This window comes from Rhinolophus hipposideros (genome assembly GCF_964194185.1).
Source record: "Rhinolophus hipposideros genome assembly, chromosome: 7".
Classification (NCBI taxonomy): Eukaryota; Metazoa; Chordata; class Mammalia; order Chiroptera; family Rhinolophidae; genus Rhinolophus; species Rhinolophus hipposideros.
Genome location: NC_138053.1, coordinates 42662696 through 42676064, shown reverse-complemented (window position 1 = coordinate 42676064; position 13369 = coordinate 42662696). Strand labels below are relative to the sequence as shown.

The following is a 13369-nucleotide window of genomic DNA, read 5'->3' as shown; positions in this document are numbered from 1 at the left end:
TTTTCACGATTCAGTGTGAGAAAGGTTATTAATAACTGCTTTTAGAAAAACCCTGACAGTTTCCTTTGCTTACTGACTACAGCAGACCATCAGAAATTATTTTTTCTCATGCTGTTATTCACTTACTTACTGCATATTTGCTTCAATTCTCCAAGGGGAAAAATGTGGCTCTTGTGGGAAAGGTCCACCCCTTTCTACGTTTGCTTCCTTGAACTAAAGGAATACACCCCCTTACATTCTTTGAAATGTATCCAACATGCACAGAATTGTAATAGCACTGTATTATTACCCAAATCAGAAAATCTTAAATGAGAGTTAAATATTGTTAAAATGCGGTATGTTGTGAATCAGGAGAACTAAGTGACACATATGTACATAGATAACAGCAATGAACTATATTTAGTCTAGTGTCTAAAAGTTTGGATGCTGATAACACTTGTGTTAATGAAAGAAATTTGTGAATGTTTTTGTGCCTGTGTGTGTGTGTTGTATGGAGACTCAGGAAGAAGCCCACAAATGCTACAGGTTTTTGAGAGCATCCTTTGAATTTAAGACCCATTAGGGGAATGCCTCCTCCCTTTCACAACTATTTTAAAGAAAAAATATTCAGAAACTAAAGTCTCCATCTTCGTAAGTAGAGTCAGAAAGCTATTTGAAATCACAGATGTGCAAAAATATTGAAAGTCTACACTTACCCAAATGACAGAAAACTCACACCAAAGTTAGTATCCACTAACTTCTAACTCATTAATACAATCTTCTGGTCATGAGAAGTTATGTTCTAATTAGTCTTCCTCCAATTATGTAAAATAATATACTCCCAAGGCAAGTATTATTTTATTTTCTAATAAAGTGACATACTCTATATTTGTGGGAATCTGTGCATTTATGTTTACTTTTTTTTTCTAAATGCTCTTTTTCTTCATTCCACTTTTACAAAGAAATTCCTAAGTGTCAAGACACAGAGTTGGCAAAATTTTATATCTCTTTTAAGATATTTTAGTGTTTAAATGGTTAGTCCCTTAGCAATTTGCTCATCAGACATTTCCGGATGAATACAACTATATAATTTCCAGGCCTACAAAATGGAAGCTATGCTATTCTGCCTATGTTTTTCACTTAGAATAAGACTGACTATAAACAGTGAATATATAAATTGGAACTAAAGATAATAAACTTATTAAAACTTAGTAAGATATTGTTATGGTCAAAGAAAACCTGAAAGTGGGTGCCACAAATCCACTCAGATGAAACATCTCATTCACTGGAAGTTCCTATCTTATTATAATGCACAGAAAATTAAACACATAAATATTAATTTTATGTATCACAGAAGATGTTGGCAATGAAAATGTAATGTTTACATTTATGGGTGACTCATTAGTGTTTTATTGTGTGAAACACTAGGAGGCATCAGTTGGGTAAAAAAGGAGTTCAATTTTTAAAGAAGCAAAAAATTACTGTAGAGTTGGATGTGTAAGAAGTTGGGGATTTCAAAATGCTATTATGTAAACCAAACTTTATTCTCTGAAATAAATTCTCAAAACATCATATTTTGTTGTAAAGAATGATCTATATGTAATATTCATAAATAATATAATTTGGCAAATAAACACCTATCAAGATATATTTCAAATATGGATTCATAATTATATAATTACACATTTTTATGAAGAATATATTTTGTAACATAATAACATAATGGCTACTGACTACTATGCATTTTCTACTCAGTTACTCAATACCATGAGTGTATATTTTATTTCTGGCAAATTCTGTTTTGTGCTATCTACAACGCTCTGAAAATATCTACTGCAATGAAGCCTTATAACTGTTCCGCATAAGCAGCCAGAACTTGATGTCTGTTCATAAAGAAGTGATGGAACTTAAAATTTAAGCAATGAAGACACATATAAAAAGGACATGCTTTCTCTTATTTTACTATTGAAAGCCTGTCATTTGAAAACTGAGTTTTCCGCAGTTTGAATGGCTCTTCATAACGATGAAGCAACAAGGTTGTGGTATACTTATCTAGCAATCATTTGAAATTGGACTGTCTTGCTATCTCTCAACAATCAGCTTTTATCTTTGACCTATCAAAATAACACATGAACTGGGTAATCCGTCTTTTGTAAGGTGCACAGACTGTTGTCGCTCCTGGTTTTGTGAATCGCCTCTGTAATCTGGTTTGATTTCCTAAAGATGACAGATCTCGGTGAACAGTCAAGCTTTACTGAGTGCAAAGCAGTCCACGCGCCCATGAGATTAAGGTACAGTGCTGAGAACGGGGATCTTAATCACCTATCTTTCCACATGCAGCACACAGACTGATCATCAGTGATTAAATCTTTTCATTGTGTCTAGCCAGTCTCTATATTCATAAAATGAATATGTGCATTTTTATAAGTTTTAGATATTAATTTGCGGGGTGTTTTCTCAGAAGATGTGCTTTTGAAAAAATGTGGAACTTTAGTAATAATCTCTTTAAAGTCCATTCTGTGACCATGAATTGCGTATGAAATTTTCCCATGTTGTTTTGAATCATGTCCCTGAAGCCAGAGTTCTCTGTTTAATAACTATTTTTTTGTTGTTATGTAGCACAAGTGTTGCTGCACAGATAATTTCCCCATTTTTGTCACTTTCTGAGATTTCATAGACTCAAAATATACCGCACATAGAATTGGGAAATAAAACCACAAAATATACTACAATGAACAGAAGAAAGTTTTGAAATATAATGTTAACAGTGGCTAAGGAGTTCTTTAGCTCAGTTTTTTTATAAAAGGAATTTAAATAAAAGAAATAATTTCTTAGAAAGATATGGTTGTAATGTTATACAATTTATTGATTCGGTAAAGTGAGCGCCAAGGAAGATAGTCATCGAAATCTGAAAAATATAAAATATGATGCTTTTTCAAGATTCACTTTTGAATCCGGAGATAGTCCTTTTCCCTATTGGAATGAGCCATTTCCCCCAAATTTTGAAAACTGAATATGTTTACAAAGAAGCAACCGGGCAAGATGCAGTAAAGTTCTTGTTATTTAAATTTCCTGTATTTAATGTGTTTCTATTCTGAAAAGTTAATATATGTAATTGCATACTTTTAAAGTATGAACAGCTCAGGAAAGGTGGAAAATTTATTTTTGTTACAAAGTGCTCATTTTTTATTTAAACCAAAGAAAAATTATTATTTAATAAAAGTTGTATTTTTAATATTGTCTTTCACTATACTTCACATACTTATACAGCAATCAGAATGCAAATAGTGTAATTAATGAATGGAGTAAAATATTGTCTTTAGTAAGAAGTCTGGAAAATATGCCACAGATACTCCAAAGTTGTGTGAATTATGTTAATGAAAGAACAGTAATTTTAATGAAGTTTAGTAAAACTTGAAGTAAAGGTAACTGCCAACTATTGTCTTCTTAAGTTGATTTGGGGACCATATTATAAACAAACTGAATTTAAAGTGTTTTGACAAAAACTTTTAGAATTGAGTTAGTAGTCTAATATATAGCCAAATGTATTTTCCTACAAATAGAATGATAGAATGAGATATTTTAGAGATTTTTTTAAGTTCTGAACCACCTGCTTTAGAACTACTTTTAACTTAAATAATTTCATGCATACACTAAGACAATAATATGGTTTCTTAACTGCATTATATTTAACTGAAACTGATGGAGAAACAAGTATACTGCTTGTGCCATACTGGTACATACTGAACGGTTTCAAAGACTAGCCCAAACTGACATTATTTAAAAAATTAATTAAGATGTTTTAGTTTTAAATTGGAGATTGTTAATCTGTTTAAAGCTAAAATTAGTATGCAATTCAGAGGTTAAACGGGCTTCACAGGTGGTCACATTTCCATGTCTTACCAAGTCTCTAGGGATTGAAGTTATTATACTCTACATAAACATCTTTACTCTGCAACCACAATTCCATTGCAAGGTGCCAGTGAAAAAGAGGCTGGTCACTCTTTTTGACTGGTATAATGAGGTGGCTGGAGTTCCCTTTATAGCACTTAGAAAATATATGCAGTCACTAGCCATTTCACAAGACAGTTACTATTAGAGTTAATATCAGATTCACAATAGTAAAATCCACTTTGCGTCAAAGCAATTCTCCACTGAGGACCGGTTACAGAACTGGCAGAGAGCCCAATTCTACCTATTATACTGTCGGCATTCACATATAAAGGTATTTTATACAAAAGAAACACATTCCTAAAATTTGAAGAAAAATAGGTTTTCCCAAAAAATAACGATTGGACCTAGAACAGTGAGAAATGATTTAGATATAAAATTTCCTTTAAGAATCAGTAGCCATATTCTGGGAAGGAGATAACATTAGTATCAAATTTAAATACTTGCATAATATTTAATATCATAAACAATGTGCCTGCCGTGTTTATATATACTTGCTTTGTTCCAAACTTTACCACTGAGTTTGGTAACTTTCATCCAAAGTCCAAACAGAAGGCGGTTTAAGTGATTTAACCTTGTTTTTAAACAGCTATGTATTTGACTTGACCTAAACAACAATGCATATACTGAAACCCCAACATGAACTGTGAAATGTATAGACTATCATGGCCAGGGTATTACTTTTTGTCCACACCAATTAGGAAGCCTTCTATCAAGGCAGCACTTTGGTAAGGGAATGGGATGCACAAAGGTATATTCTGACAGACAGCCATGCTTTAGCTCAAACTAATCCCAAGAATTAGTGGCTCAGAAGCATAACCCAAAGCAAATCAGAGTCTTTGGGGGGACTCAGAGGAGCATCTTTCCACAGTGAACTAACGGCCAGTTCTTAAGGCATGTACTTCAAGGTCACAGAACATTCTGTGAAATATTAAAATCTACCAGCCTCCACACGCTCCACCATATCAAACATGCTAATGACGTGAACTAACTTCATGAAACTTTAAACACATTGATGTGACAAGAACGAGTCAGGAGTGATTTCAATAACTGATGGCAAACGGATAAGACTACCTAAAAAGTTACTTTCAGCAACAGACGAGGAAATCATGGAATCTAACGAAAAGAATGCACAACACGCCTCAACTTCAGCCTTCAAAAAGGCACAGGGATAGACCCAGTGCCGGGGAATATACTGATGCAAATTTTAGAGACAATACCCAGGCTATTTCTATTTTCTCGAGAAATGTCAGAGGTACTTACAGGAAGGAAGACCCGATCAGATTAGTCCTTGGGATATTTTCCTTTCTTAAGAGAGAGAGAGAGAGAGAGAGAGAAAACAACAATAATCTTTACTTCGTCCAGCCTTGAAGTGCTTCTCCACCTGATTCAAACATGCAGCCTCGGCGACCCACACAGAACCTTCAAAGTCAATCCAATAGCAGCCCGAAGATGTCTGGGTGTACGCGTGTGCTCAAGTGTCTGTGACTGCGAGCAGAGCAAGCAGAGAGCCGGAGCCGATGTGTGTGTGCGCGCGCCGGCGCGCGCGCGGAGAGAGTGCGAGCGGGGGAGGCGCGCTCGGGGCCGCGCACTCGCGCGCGCCAAGGCCGCTGGAAGGAGGGGGAACGGGAGGAGGAGGAGGAGGAGGAGGAGGAAGACGAGGAGGAGGAGGAAGACGAGGAGGAGGAGAAAGTGGCTCTCGGCGGCCGGCCGGATTAAAAGTAACCAGACTCGTCCAGAAAACTGCGTCCAGGAAGGAAGTGACAGAAGACGAATGGGAAAAGGAGAGCCGCTCACAGCCTTTGAAACATCGCGTAAAAACGGCGGGGGGCGGGGGGAATGGTGGCAGGATATTGGGAGGGGAGGCGGGGGTGGCAGGGAAAATCGGAGCACGGGATTCTAAGCAGCGCGAACCACGAAGTACCTCTTGCCTTCTTTTCCCCCTTTATTTTGTCCTTGCCTGTGCCTTTGCCTCGCGCTGCCTTTCATTCCGTCTCTCCCTCCCTCCTCATCCCAAACCGTTGACTCTCTCCTCGCGAGCTGGAGAAATCATCAGTTTCACTCTTGCAAAAGGGGGGCGGGACTAGACCTCCGAGCATTTTAATAAAACAAACATACAGCAGTTCGCTCCTCACCCCTCCAGTCTCAGCTAGATTGATAAATTACTCCACTACACTACTTTAATTATGTATATGGTATGCAGAATAAATCACTGAACATCGGTACCTCAATCAAGCACTTTTAAATGATAATTGCATCTTGGTGAATCAATCTTTCCATGCCTGACATTTTGCTAATTTTAGTGTTACGGTAGGGTAACGGCACATGCCACACGCACAGCTAATGACAATTCTTTGCTGCACCAAACGAAGACAACACCGCGAGCGGCGGCTCGCTGCTCTCCGCTCCCGGCCGGTACCGTGGCCGAGGACGCTCCGAGAACCGAGGGTTTGGCTGCCGCGCGCTCGCTCCCCGGGGACGCTGCGAGCCAGCCAGCCAGCCGGAAAGTCCTTCTCGAGTCGGGATCTTCCCTCTGACCAATAGGAGCGCGACCCTAAGAGTTGCTCTTGTGACTTTTCTCCCGTTTGGAGACGCGTGAACCACTTCATCCTTCCACCCGTCCGAGCGCTCCTCTAGTACTTACGCGTAAGAGCCACTGTCCGGGGTATCTGCAGCACCCGATTCCAGCGCGCTTTCCCAGAACGCCCAGAATACGCGATTTTCAGCTCTGGGAGGTCGGAGGGCTAGAAAGTGAGCCCACACGGTTCTCAAATTTTAGCAATAAAAGAATTACCAGTATTTGAAATCTCGACTTCGTCGCGGGGCCATGAACTTTCTAATCAGTTTGGAAATATGTAGTAAGGAGGCAGCTTCCTCGGAGATTTCCCCCTCCCTCCTCCTACTCTCTCTCTTCCACACCTGACTGGATTTTATCCAGGGCATTACCATGTAAACCAAAACAACTTCCCAAATGCATTAGGCTTCCCTATCCGACAGCGGATGACTTCAGTTATCCTGAAGAGTTTCAGCTGCACAGGAAGCAGAAATAGAGACTGATAAGGAAGATACTACTTATGTTAAAGTTTAAAAAAAATAGGTTAATATTAAAGATTTTGGAAAGGCTACTAGGGATTGGGAACCTCCCTTCTCTAGCCAAATTACTCCACACCCAATAAAACCAAAGATAACATACACCAATTAGTACACAAATCATGAAAAGACACGATTGCATGCCAGTAGAACTACAGTTCATATAAAATGTTTAAACCAAGTTTTAAAATTTCAGTATTGTAAAAGGAAGAACTGAAAACATAATGGGGAAATAAAAACATGGAATGTATGAGAGTAGACAATAGGAGTGTACTGAATTATTTAGCTAATTAAAGATACTTTCTCACTTAAAAAAATTCCCTTCAGCACTGTGTTTAACCCAATGACTAGTTGCATTTCCTGTTAAGTTCTGCCCTGTGCCTCCAGACTATTTTAATGCGGGAAGACTGTGTGATTCAAAAAGCCTCCTGCTTCATTGCAGGGGCTATTGAAGTGAGTAGCTTTTTTCAGAAGAGTAGGCTCAACAGTTAGGCATTTGCCCCCAGGCTTCACTTGAAAGGGAAAGGTTGATTTTACAGGCAAGGACAACTAGATCTGAACAATCTTCAGGCTTCTGGCTCATCACATTGTGACTATCAGCACAACTAAAATGAAACTCTTTTATTATAGGAAAGCATGGCAAACTGCGCAAAGCAAGAAGCATCCGAAATAGTATTTACTACAGATTAATATCTACAATTTATTTGTTTGCCTGTTTGTTTTTCATCTGGTGAGTTTGCTACTACAATGAATTCATTTTAATAATATGGCAGAGATCATATGTATTAGGTTTTCATTTAAGGTACAACTTCTAAACAAGTCAAAAAATTTGAAGGTGCATAGACATTTTGAATACTAAGATACATCTATATATGGTGGTAAAAATGAAATTTCATTTTCTCCAGATTCACAAATGCCCTAACAAAGCAAACTATTTGCAGGAACATCTATGTTTATTTCCATAATGCCTCAAATTAATGTAATGAATTCTAACAGCCTATTTCACAGTGCAAATAGACATGGGCAATACCTGACTTTGAACCATACTATTTTAGATGGATATAGAGAATATTTATCACAGTATATTTCAGTTTTATATTTTTCTTTAAAAATAAACTATTTTATCTTTTAACATTTTAAAGAATCATTTAATAATAAATATTGTAACAAATCTATAATTATCAATGATAGTACAAGCATTCAAAAGTATGTATAACCTCACACTAGATAATTTGAAAATAATTTAGACCTGGAATGTATCACAATTGGCCTTTTAAAATATAAAATATTCCCCTCAGCAGATTTATCTTCTTAATTATGTGTGACCCTAAGTTAATATTAGCATTAGTTTCTTTCCCTAGAACTTTTATAGTTGAAGCAGAAGAGATTGTACAGAAATACACAATAGAAAGTCACCTGAGATTTAAAATTATTCATTGGAAATCCACAAAGCGGTTAATCCAAAATGTGCTTTGTATCCTTCTTTAAATATTTCTGGACTTTTTTTTTTCTTTAAAATCATCCTTGTTCTTGCCATTTAATAGTACTTAGCTAGGATCACAATATTTTCTGGTGTAGGGAGAAGCTAGTACTAGATGTTTGGAGGCCTGGAGTCTCTGGTTCAAGATTTGTGCCTAACTAATGAGTGTGTCTTTTCTGGGCTTCAGGTTGCTTATGTGTTAAATGAATTATCCAGTGTATTCCAGTTCTCTGATTGGAAAGTAGAAAATTCTTATACCCGTTAAGCCAATTGGAAGCTTCTAGCCTAGCAGGTTAAGTAAAAGGTGACACTTCCTTTAACACAAAATGATGTGTGGATTGATGTACTATTTAAACTTGATTTTTTCCCCCAATCACCAAATATTTCCTTCATTAAATAATTATCATGTGCTTTATTATACATGTAAATATATATTAACTTGTTTTTCCCCCAAAAGAATTGTTTAGCAACATATTTAATTAAAGTGCTACAGAAGTTACAGAGAGCATGATCCTCAGGATTTTAACTCTAGGGAAAGCTAATTTCTAATTTCTGTTCAGGGTTGCATGCCATTTTACACTACCTTCCTCTCTTGACTACTTCCTTACATTATGTCAACAGTCTACTAAAACATTGTTCACTGGGTCTGCCTGCTTTTAAGCTTGGCCCACACTGGGTGTAGGTTTAAAAAATCATTTTAAAGTAAGCTGGGGTGGTTACCACAGCAACCCATCCTAAATGAAGAAATTAATCTACCCCTCAAGATTATTCAACTGTATAGTATTTGTTGAGAGACAGAGTACTCTCAACACAAACATGATAACGGAACATAGAAGTTCAGAAAAATATAAAAAGTCGTTAAGATATAAATTCCAATGGCATTTAAGGTTATTTTTTAATAGTTATAGTAGAGATGACGTACATAACTTCCCCTAAAGTGGATTCATTGTAAAAGAGACTTGAAAAGATAGGCCCTGAAAGATAACAGCAGCTTTAAATAAAATTATATGGTATTGCTTATAATATAAAGCATGTAATGGTTATATAACTTTTTATCACTTTTATACATGTCTATATCATAAATACATAATGACAGAGAGTTTGGCAGTTTTACCTCTATGAATCAACTTTGTGGTAGATGTAACAAATGTTAAGCACTCACCACATACACGTACAGTCATTTGCCTTCCATTCTTTACTTCATCTCTTCATAGAAGTTACTTCACAGTTTGCAACTCTTCTTTGGCACCTTAAAATGTGTAAGTACAACAAGGTATACAGTTTTAATTAATGTTTTTAGAATGCTGATTATTAAAGTACATTCAAATAAGTTTATTTCTGAAATTTCAAATCTAAAGTATCATGAATGTTAATGCTAATATGAAACCAAATGAATGTGGATTGAATATAAAATAATTAAAATCATTAATTGTCATGACACTTATAGCCTTTGCTATAAATAGTACCAAATACCTAAATTTAAAAAATTCTTTAGGTACAGCTGTAGCACCTGCATAGCCTATACCGTATGGACTACCTGTGACGGAGAATCTGCAACATACAAAGGATTTGTTATTGCAAGCCAAGGTTTAATCATACTCGTTATCTCATATCCAAATATCCTATATTTATCTCTATTTTTTTTCCCTTTAATTTTGTATCAGATGAAGAATTACAAGGAAGAAAGTCAAATGCCTGCTATCCCAAGCCAACAAAATTTGTCAGGTTGGGATACTGAAGTTGCTGAAAGGGCAGCATCTTTTATGCATTGCCCAAAGGCAAATTTAAAATAGTTTGGGATTAGTGATGTGAATTCAGGACCCTCTACGAATGCTACTGCCAGATACCTTCCAAGCACTGTCTAACTGTACTGAGCACAAATGCCCTGTGTTCTAATCTGTTTGAAGCTGCCTTTCTATGACTTTGAGAACACAAACGAACTTTTCCCTTGGCTTCAGAATGGGTCCAGTCCTCCCAACGTTGAGACCTATCTGACCATGCTGGTCAATATTCCTTCTCTCATTTGTACTAGTAAGACTTTTCATAGTAAAGAGTCGTTAAGATTTATGAAATCTCTATATTTGGTTTGACGTCCTTAAGATTTGCTTTTATTTATAAGTTGCTTTTGAGTCAAGGAGAAATGAAGAATTTTGGCCACTTTTATTTAGGGGTGTTAGCTGAGTTTAGTCTTTTAGGCTAAGGCCCACAGTGAGTTCCTCTCAACTTGGTGACTAGCAGTCAGTACCAAGTGACCTGGTGAATTCCCTTTCTCCCAGCTCTGCTTGGTTTTAACAGTCTATTACGTGGGGATCAGAACACACATCTCCCAGGGCCTTTTCACCTTATAGAAATGCAATCGTCATGAAACAACGTCTGAAAGATATGTTAAGGCTTTTAAAAATGCCACCACAAATTATACATTTCTTCCTTATCCTGGATCAGGGTGCCCAAATAAGGATGGATCAGTAATTTGCTTGCGATAAAAAGTATCCATATGCATGGCTAAATTTAATGGACTTTACCTTTACTTACTAAATTAAATGTTCTTTGGAACATTGATTCTATCCCATTTCTTGAAATATCACACCGAAACCTTCAATTCAAAGAATGGATTTTCACACATCCCCTTTTAACTATTTCTTCTAAATACCTCTCTACGTGTGTGTCCTTTAATTTTTAAAGATCTTTACCCGGGATCGGGATGGGGGTAGGGGTGAAAAATCTCTTCCTGCGTTTTGGTGCCCACTTCTTTGTCTGGAAAGCAGAGGGCTGGGATTCAGTCGGGACGGCCCCTTAAAGACCCAGACGGGGGACGCCTCTGATTTCAGCAGCTCACTCCGATGAGTTATTGATTGCAGGCAGCAACAATCCCTCCGGATGATTTGTGTGGAAAGTGAATCCGCACTGGCTGGGCGTTCAGAGAGGCGCGACAGCCCAACGCCATTCAATTATTGCCGGTCCTCCCCTCAACACTGCTCTCACCACCTCTATACTCCTTTCTCTACACCGCGCCGCTTCCCCTCACCCACTTTCCTCCGTGCGGACAGAGCTGAGGGGCGGGGGCTCCCTCAAGGGAGCGTTTCTAGAGCTCCGAGGCAGCTCGTAGGGGGTGAGTGCGCCACGTGCGTGCGCCACGGGCAGGAGGAGGCGGGCGTGGGGCCCTTCTGGGGACCTGCTGGGCCTGGATGCGCAGAAGGCGGGCGTGGGGCGGGGGTGGGGGGGCGTTGCTGTCTTGGCAGCGGATATGCCAGGTTGTGTCTAGAGGCGGGATTTCAGGGCTGGGGGGAAAGCGGCCGGTGGCTTAGCAAAGAGGCCGCGTGGTGGGCTCTGGGGAACGGAGGAGGACGCAACGTTGGTGGTTTGGGGCGGTGGTGGTGTCAGGGGGATCGTCCTGCTGGTCCAGTTTGTGGATCTTGGGGATATTTACCCTAGGTTGGCGAAAGACGACCCCAAAGAGCTGGGAATGAGCTCCGAGCGACGCACACAGTGAACTCACCCACGCACCGTGCACAAAGCGCTGGCACGCGGTTCGGGTCCGGAGGCACAAGCTTCTCGGGGTGCTCCGAGCATTTTGCGAGCCTGAGAGAGGGAGACTGGCACGCTCAGGTCGGGCTGCCGCCCCAGTCCCACACCAGGCAGACTGGTTTTTCACCTGACAGAGGAATAAAGAAGGACTGCGTCCCGGAGCTGGATGTTACAGCCCAAGCTTTCAGGCTCTATAGGGTTATTTCAAAAGCTAACAGCCAAACCGTGGTTCTAGTCGTTAAGCTGTCTCGGTGGATGTGCGCGTCTTGGCTAAGGAAAGGCCACAAACAACAAGAAATGGGACACTAGGGAGAAAACACACAACTCCCCCCAAACTTCCTTTCTCCTTTCATCCCTCTCTATTTTTTAGCACGCTAGAGTAGTATCGGGGTCTCTTGCAAACATGCCATCACGAAATGCAAATGCATGTGCTGTTCTTTGATCTGTGTGTGGAGTTGTACCAAGGGCACCAAGCGTGGTGGAAAGATCAATGCTCCAAAGGCATTCTAGAGCATTCGGCTGAATAAATCAAAGGTGTAAAATGTTTATATTGTCATGTTCTCAAAGCTTTAAGCTGCTACCTAGGTTATAGCAGGTAGCCGCATGTGGCTTTTTAAGTTTAAATTAATTAAAACCAAATTTAAAATTAAGTTCCTTAGTTAACACTAGTCACATTTCAGGTTTTTGACTGGGAAGTGTTGAACGTTTCCCCTTTGCATAAAGTTCTATTGGAATAGAATGAATGCTGGTTAAAAAAAGAGAAAGAAATAACCTGTTTTATGATACCATCTAAATTTTAGGACACTGGTATTTGCATTTCTTGTCACTAGTGTGAAAAGTTTTAAAGCCAGAATTTCAGTATCCTCCTGCTGGAAGAAATACTAGGAAACACTTAACAGAAGCACCTAATTTTTTACAAGGAAGGAAAGTTGGGCCCAGGGCAGTTAAGAGATGCACCCCAAAATCATGTCATAAATTTGTAAAGAAGTTAAGGTCACCTGACAGCGTCTAGCACACTTTGTGCCAGACCAATGCACCTTTCTGCCAGCCCCAGGGCCTGGGGTTGGCTAGGCAAATTAACTTCACAAAAAGGTGACCTGACAGAAAATTTTAGAAAGGAAACCGTTCTACAAGGGAAAATACTTCTAAGCATTCCTCCAGGAAGAAATTCCATTTAATAAAGAATCAGGTGTATGGGGAATCATACTGTCTCCCAAACTAAAAATGTATTATTGGTAGTGTCACAGATTCAAATAATGCCTTTTTGAAGAGACTAATTGGGATAACGTTGTGCTTACTTATACTTAAAAAATTCTGAGGAAATGGAATTACTCTTTTAAAGTA

The 13369-nt window shown here is 38.7% G+C and overlaps 1 protein-coding gene across 45 annotated transcripts in view; it reads right to left on the bottom strand.

Moving 5' to 3' along the window:
* Positions 1 to 13369, bottom strand: part of MEF2C (myocyte enhancer factor 2C) — a 165015-nt gene that overhangs the window by 139609 nt on the left and 12037 nt on the right. For 16 of the 45 annotated variants that reach the window (XM_081054186.1, XM_081054150.1, XM_081054181.1 and 13 more), the window contains one exon: positions 9663 to 9749. The gene's annotated coding sequence lies outside the window, so the exon portion shown is untranslated. Of the gene's footprint in view, positions 1 to 5193; positions 5481 to 5854; positions 5964 to 9662; positions 9750 to 13369 lie in introns of those variants that run through there. The other 29 variants (XM_081054140.1, XM_081054165.1, XM_081054149.1 and 26 more) reach the window with 11 other exon arrangements.